General features: G+C 37.2%; 1 protein-coding gene across 1 annotated transcript in view; it reads left to right on the top strand.

The window, feature by feature from the left end:
* The first annotated feature begins 3,411 nt into the window (after nt 1-3,411).
* Nucleotides 3,412-6,000, top strand: part of LOC135202572 (uncharacterized) — a 109,652-nt gene continuing 107,063 nt past the window's right edge. Inside the window, exon 1 of the mRNA XM_064232070.1 lies at nt 3,412-3,865. The gene's annotated coding sequence lies outside the window, so the exon portion shown is untranslated. The remainder of the gene's footprint in view (nt 3,866-6,000) is intronic.

The raw sequence follows: 6,000 nt of genomic DNA, 5'->3' as shown, positions 1-6,000 counted from the left end.
TACGTAATGCTGAGTTTGGCAGAAAGATGCTTGAAAGTCGCGGAGAAAACGAAAACCGACCGCATGTGACGCCATTTCATTTATGCTAGATTATTTATAGTTCGCTACATGCAGCAGAGTCATTAATGTTCCTCTTGTTAACGACCTAAAGACAGGAAAGCGTCACAGAGACGCAACAAATACAAGAGCGCTTCTTAATATCCGAAGCTTCTTTGGATCCGGAGATGAGGTTTGTTAATCCTTAGCCTCGTAGTGTAGGGGATTTTCTCTGATTATGGGTTTACCTCTAATACACTCAGGTTTTGTGCTGGTTTTGCTAGAGAGGTTTTATTGGTGCACTTGGTGGTTTTCCTTTTGTTCGGGTGGACGTTGAGTTTAAAGGTCTTTACACTTAAGTGTGAAGAGGAACAGAGAAATGCATGAATTCACGAAAACCCGCATGAACACGCGCGCTCTCGCTCCAACGCACATGTACATATTGCGTAATATATATATATATATTTATATTTTATTATATATATATGCAGTTATATATATATATATATATATATTGTGTGTGTGTGTGTGTGTGTGTGTGTGTTTTATGTATATGTCTATGTAATATTATAGTTTATATGTTATAATCATATATATTCATTTAAGAATTATATACATATAATATTTACATATATAATAATATATATATTATATATATATATGTATATATATAATATATATATAAATATATAATATATATATATATATATATATATACAATATACATTTATTAAATTGATTATATAATATAATATATATATATTAATATATATATTATATATATCATTTATATATTATATTATTAGTATAATAATATATTATATATATATATAGAGAAGGAGAGAGAGGAGAGAGAGAGAGAGAGAGAGAGAGAGAGAGAATGTTTCAGGGACTAAATTTTTCCTCACTGATGAAAGCTTTTCGTCCTTCCCGACTTTTTCGGTCGTGTTTATTTTGCAGTCCGTTTCTTTGAACACAACGTAAAAACAAAAGCAAAGTTGACTGAGGCAGAATAAAAATTCAAGCACAGATGAAACAATTTTACATGAGTGGAAATAAAAATGTCGTAGCGCGTCATTTGCACATGAAAAAAATATATTTAAAACTTGGGCTTCTTTGCGTCATCAGCTAAGATAATGCCATTATGGCACCATCTTTATTTCTGCTCGTCAAAATGGTATCGATAATCTCTGTGATCCATCTTGTGGAAAAGTCGAAGCTTGCTTTTGCTTCGCTGGAATTGGCGGCGGCAGATTCCACGTGGCCAGTTTTTCGTTCTTCTTTTCGCCTTCCCCCCCCCCCCCCCCCCCCCCTTCTACTTCTGTTTATTCAGTTCCGACTCGCCCTCGACTCTGCTCTTTCCCTCTTCGCCACGTATGTTATATTTTGGCTTATTTTTACTGTAGTTATTCCTTCTGGATTTAATGTTTTCAGTGGGAAGTCCAAAAATATAGCCCAAGAAGTTGTTCTTGTGGTTAAAATAAATAACAGATCGAATTGGAAAACAATAGTGGAGGTTTTTTTTCCCATATTACCCTCATGGAATATGACTTTGAAATTTAGACTTGAAGCCAAGCAATGGAATCCATAGGGATTACTCAGCACTATAATGAAATTGGTTTGACATGAATATTGATGTTGATGATTTTATAAATAAAATAAAATAAAGGTCCTAAAGTTGCAAGGAAGTGACTGAATTACCTCTGAAAACTTTGCCTTGGAATCTAGAAACTGTTACAGACCTTTTAAATTTTCTACCCCCCTCTTCGTCAGCTAGGTTGTATTATTCGCTTTAAAGTTGCTAAAATGAAATAGAAACGAATAGTCTGTTCAAAATCCATCACCAGTAGGTTTTGAAAATACTAGAACAGCGGTGTTTGAATAATTCAAAACATTTAGGTTAGTATGCATCCTCTATCGTTCATTCTACTTTGAGGTACGTGAGATTTTAACATTTGCATCTTGTAAAGAATGTTCAGCTCATATCAAGTATATTTACCATATATTTTGATACATTCATTACCTTATCCTTTTCTCTCACTGGGATGATAAATAAGTACCCACTTCCAAGCGACCATTCGATACTGTGCAAATATCAAAAAACGTACAAAAGCATTTTCTGTCGGAATTCCTTTCCCCGAACTGACGCGTCGGGATTTTAGTCAAAAGGATAAACCGGGTCCTGGGATAAACGAATGCATTGGCGCAGTCGAACGGCAACATTGTTGTTGTGATAAAACCCCGTAGTTGTGCCGAGGAGTGGAGGGAGAAAGAAAGAGCCCGGAGTCGTCCTTCGAAATTACAAGGCAACACCTGGCTGGCGGGAAAAGGGTGTTGGGGGAGGGGGGCCGGTGTTAAGGGGAGATGTGGAGGGAAAACTGCGGGAGGGGCAGGAGGGAATAATTACTACGGTTGGAGGTTGGATGGCGCCAAGCATAGCTTTATCTTCTTGGTATTTGCGTACGAATTCATCTGCACATTTAAAAGTATTCCTAAGAAGTATGCTCTCCATTTCTTCAGCCGAACCCATTGCCTAGCACTGAAGGATTTTCGAAGGGACAGACTTTTACCTGTGGAGTGGGAAGGATAATGGGTTAGCGAGGGCCGAGAACACGGGGTGATCGTAGGTTGGGTGTAAGGGTAAGGGGGGGGGGGGGGGGGGGGGGGGTAGGAGTTCAGGTTATAAACGACAAGGGACTTCAACGCTAAGTGATGGTATTAAACCTTTGCTGATTTTCTTTCCGATACATTCTTATTCAGTTTTCTATGTAATAAACAGAAATTCCGCCATATTCCTGCAATCATAAGTCAACATGTACATTAAATTATATTAATTTTTGCGTTATATTGTTATTTGTTGTGATTGTTGGCATCACTCTCCTAGCTGTGGCTGAGACGGCGAACTCGTTCAGTTGCGAAGGTCCGTCCTCTAAAAAGTCTTCCTTTGAAACGTTGTTCGATTCCTTGCAAGGTTTCTTGGCCGTAACTTTACATTGTTAGGAACTATTTTTGTAACGTGACATAGTGTGAGTTTTGCATCTCAGGTGCTTTTCGACAGACATTTACTTTAAGGCTGCTGTTATGATTGAGTGGTATTCAAGCATTGGGATTAAACCGGTTTCTTAGAAAAAACGGACCAAACGTTAGTAAACAATCTTCAAGTGAATAAAATTCACATTTTCATAGATTAAAAGCCAAAAAGATCATTTGTACTTCTGATGTCAATATTGTGATGCAATTGAATATGTTACAAACGCAAACGAACGTCTGTTACGCGCAGAAAGTAGTGGTTGATGAACGCTTGGTGTGTGGCGCGAGAATGAACGCAGCCAAGGCTGCAGCTGGCTACGCTTCGCCTCCGACTCGGAGCGAACGTCAGTGTGCGAGTGACCATCGAAGTGTTGGTATGTCGTCTGGCTTGCGATGGCCAACTTCACCATTTTTAAATATTTGATAACGAATAGTGAATTTTGCTAAGTTCGTTCATTCTGTCATTCATGAAGGATTTTGTGGATCTTGCATTTTAATTTACTGCTTTAAAGTCTTGCTGAGTGATTTTTATAAAAGTTTAAAGGAAAGTGTCACGTTAGAAGTACCCAAATCATGACGCCAGGATATAGCTAGCCCGTGGAGTGATTTTAGTGACTACAGGTAAATCTCCATTTACTCTAGGGTACAGACAGAACACCTGCTTTAACAGACATACATTTCTGCATCGAGACACGTGGATTATTATACATTCAAGGCCCGGGAGCTGACTTTGAGGAGGAATTGTAGCCGTCTTTGCAAGTTGATTACTTCACGTCTTTTGAATTTGAACTTCGGCAAGGTAAGTGTCGGTGTAGTAGTTACTTGAGAACTATAGACTCTCTCTCTCTCTCTCTCTCTCTCTCTCTCTCTCTCTCTCTCTCCATGGCGGTTTCATATTGTGCTTGTGTCATATTCTGGGGCACTTGGATAATTTCAGTTAAATTTGATGGTATAGCGAAGCTCTTAATTTCCGACGGCTCATTACCGTTGTCTTTTAGCTAGATGAATCGCTTACCATTTCAGCACATTTACTGATGTTCTGGACTAGAAATGGAAATTCAGATTTACATATTAGGAATGTGTAAAGTTTTTAACGGCCGTAACCATTTGGTCAGTTTGTTGTCATAAGCATTGGGCTGCCCTGTGAGATTCTTTTCATTGCGTTCCGGTAAATACCCTCATGATAAATCTTGCAGATATGGTTCAAGAAACACACCTGAGACTTTAATAGTGACATAATGGTTTTTTCTTTCTTTCCATAGCCTATCAGTTAAGAAGTATCATATTCTGCCATCCCAGATTTTTGGGAAGCTATTTCCTTATCTGGTTGATATTGGTAAAAGTCGACGCAATTGTTCATGACCATTGCAGCAGTTTTATATATATATATATATATATATATATATATATATATATATATATATACATTATAGTATTTATATATATATATAATATATAGATATATATATATATATAATTACATATAATATATAATATACACACACACACACATCACACACATATTATATATTATAAATAATATATATATCTATATATATTATATACATATTATATATTACACACACACACACACGAACACCACAACACACATATTATATATATATATATATAGATCTATATAATTATATATATATATAATATATATTATATATATAATAGAGTCTGTGTGTGTGCATACATGTCGGTGGGAAAATAATTGTATGGGACACCATTGGCCTTGATGATTATATGTACTAAACTATTTTTCTTTATTATATATATAGATATATATAATATATATATATATTGTGTGGGGACTGCTGTGTTCCATATGAGGCGCACACTTCAACCAACGCCTGCAATTTCTTAAACTTTTGTGAGGGTTGTGGGTTTTCCTTTTCGTTACTACAATTCCGTAACCGTGGAATATTAGATGATCCTGAACCCAACTTTTAGTGAACCCCCTTCGTTATTTATGTCCCCACTTACATGGCAAGAAAATCCATGACTCCAATATCTAGGATCCATCCATTCAAACATGGTTCTCAAATGTCTGCCTAGGCCTAACAGTTTTTGGGTAAAGGAGGCCTGCCTGTCTCTCAATGGGCTACTGTGTGCTTTACAATATGACCTGACCCATGACTGTCGTCTCTCGTTACGGGTCTATTGACCTGCTAATATATCCCCAAGGTTATTGTTCGTGAGCAGTATTTCTCACGGTACCAAGAGGGTGGCCACTCGAATCCAACTCTCTTCCCGTTTTCTTTTGTGCTTCTATTCATACTACTTATCCCTTTTTTCCCCTGTTCTTCCCTTTCATTTTTGATGGACTTGTAGGTATTCCTCGTCGGTTATTATATGTAATTGTGTGCTGGATAAGGTTTTACATCTACGTATGTCTTTAGTGATCAATTTTACCAATGCTGTTTTTGGACACTTAGTCAACTACAACTTTTGTTTGTTCATTAATTTTACATCACAGCTATGTTATTTTCTGGTGGTGGTTTGCATTTATTGACATTTACCAGCATTACCTTGAGTAGAGAAGTCAAGTTGCTGCTCTCTCTCTCTCTCTCTCTCTCTCTCTCTCTCTCTCTCTCTCTCTCTCTCTCTCTCTCTCTCTCTCTCGGATTACCTACATAGATGATGACACTCCCGGCAGAATTTATAGCACCATCAAGTAAAGCTCTAGAGCCCTGTAATATTCTATGCATCATACGGACGATGGTCGAGGCAGCTTTAGGTGTAGATATTAATTAAGCTAAGAGACGAAATAGCCCAAGAAATGTTTTCTCCTAGACAGCCTGTGATCAGATCATTGGTTCGTGGGTGCACATGTTCAGGAGCTTTCAATATCACTTTTGAGAGATCGAAAAAATGTTTGTAAGCAACCAAAATTAGTAGACATTTTAGAAAGTCCAGCAGGTCCTGACA

This window comes from Macrobrachium nipponense, chromosome 30 (genome assembly GCF_015104395.2).
Source record: "Macrobrachium nipponense isolate FS-2020 chromosome 30, ASM1510439v2, whole genome shotgun sequence".
NCBI lineage: Eukaryota > Metazoa > Arthropoda > Malacostraca > Decapoda > Palaemonidae > Macrobrachium > Macrobrachium nipponense.
The sequence above is the reverse complement of the archived record's forward strand: the minus strand, read 5'-3'. Positions and strand labels throughout refer to the sequence as shown.